The 2,011-nt window shown below is 38.0% G+C and overlaps 1 long non-coding RNA gene across 1 annotated transcript; it reads right to left on the reverse strand.

Annotated features, from left to right (window-relative positions):
• Positions 1-273: 273 nt before the first annotated feature.
• LOC139436077 (uncharacterized) lies at positions 274-1,788 on the reverse strand. Its single transcript, XR_011645288.1, has 3 exons — positions 1,707-1,788; positions 1,261-1,352; positions 274-879 (listed from the first exon to the last, which is right to left on the reverse strand). It is a non-coding gene; the product is annotated as an uncharacterized lncRNA (long non-coding RNA).
• Positions 1,789-2,011: the final 223 nt, after the last annotated feature.

Below are 2,011 nucleotides of genomic sequence, written 5' to 3' on the forward strand. Positions count from 1 at the left end.
GTTAATTTAGCAATGCCTTAGCTTTAAGAACAGGGACACAACTAATGACAATAGCATATGTTGGTATATTATTTAGATATTCACACCTTTATCAGAAGAACCAAACCAACATAAAATGTGCTCACAGACAGGCCAGTTCTGTCTAATTTATCACAATTATTTTTGACATGAGATCTTCATATCATCCTAGTTTTGTATTTAGTTTCTAGATTTGTAAACAAATCCAGAACCTTTGAAATATGTTATTGAAAAAAGACCAAGAATAATATAAACTGTACCATGTGTCCTTTTGTGTCCTTCTGTAGTCCATTTGTGGTTTGTCTTGTCTCACCCCGGCTGATATATCACAAAATCCACTGTTTAAATTGTTCCCTATATTGCCCCTATGCAATATAGGGAACAATTTAAACATAAACTATCCTATGTGTTATGAAAGGCGGCCCCCCAAAATAAATGTATTATTATTATTAAGAAGAACAACTTGGTGTGGTGTGGAGGGGATGTAGGAAGCAGGAGCAGGTGGGGAGAGATGGGACTTCAAGGTTATTTGTTTTAAATGTGTCTTGGAGATAAGGACCAGCTGCACACAATAAAATACAGTATAACACAAAACCAAAAAGACACACGGTGACACATGGCACACCAACAATCAATCATCGTCCAGCCTCAGCTTTGGTATTCTTTCACAACCATGTTATGGGTTTATTAGACTGAGCAAACATAAACATATGTGGGGAACATAGTGCTGCGTCTCCTGTCCGGTCAAATTCCTCACTCCTGAAGTGCTCACTGCATAGCAGTGTCCTGTCACAGGAAACAAAACCGTCCCTTCTTAGGGCGAGTTCCCACTGCCTCCTCCTCTCTTTGGTTTTGGGAAACCTTAAAAACATGAGAAAGGTAGCTAGATATATAAATTATTGTCAATATGTTCCTCCCTTCTTTCCTTTAACATTAAGGGTAGGACAAAAATACACACCGAAATTATCATATTTTTGGCATGTATTCATTTATGTATAGCCTACTTTAAGAATAAGACAACCACACTAAGAGTAATAAAAAAGGTGTCCAATAGAAACATTAAATAATTGTGTAAAGAAATGGTAGCAACATATTCTAAAGAGGCTGGGTCAACAACAATCTTGCAATACTATTATCTCACATAGCCCCACTGATCCTGTGTAGCAAGACTTGTAATGTACATACATCCACTAAGTAATTAACGATTATCCTAATTTTAGTCATAATATTGTCATATCTTACACGTGAAAGGTGATCCCACGTGTTCTTGTTTCCAGACTGCTGTGATTAGAGCATCCGTAGGCTGCACAAAAGTCCGGCATAGTCAGGTACTTCTGTAAACACAAAGCCAGCAAATTCCTGTATCATAATGCAAGATGTTTTTAACAAGCCAAACCACTTGGAAGAAATCATGTGTAACTTAAGTTGTGTTGAAAAGAAATATCAGTTCTGCCTCTCCCACTGGTGTAAAGTTGCTGGGTCAACTTTGTAATACTAGGTCTCACTGACAGCCTCTTGTTATTAGCCAGCTAATAAATACAACCACATACACAAAGAAAAGCTGCAATTTCAACATTTCCAAGCATCCTGTATCATAGCCATGCTAATCATGTTTATAATAAACCAAACCGTTTGTAAATCAGTCAAGATTTCAGTGAGTTAAGAGTATTTTTGTGCAGATCACTCACCTTACAACAGCTACCATAACGCGAATCAGAGTAACTGTTGACTGTAGCAAGATGGCGGCCGGTCAGCTACGCTGGAAAATCTCCCATGAGCCATCTAGTGTTTATATATATCTATGCAGTTTACTATTGAGACTTTTGCAACCTGCTGGTTGCTGCTGTTTCGCTCGGGGGCTCTGCCCCGTAATGATAAACTAATGCCATGGGCAAGGCCAGGCAGGAAACAGGTGACTTATCAGTAACTTTAGACATCGTAACACAATTTTAAACGAGATTGTATTGTAGATTATACATTTTTGTGATACTAA

This window comes from Pseudochaenichthys georgianus, chromosome 22 (genome assembly GCF_902827115.2).
Source record: "Pseudochaenichthys georgianus chromosome 22, fPseGeo1.2, whole genome shotgun sequence".
NCBI classification, from domain to species: domain Eukaryota; kingdom Metazoa; phylum Chordata; class Actinopteri; order Perciformes; family Channichthyidae; genus Pseudochaenichthys; species Pseudochaenichthys georgianus.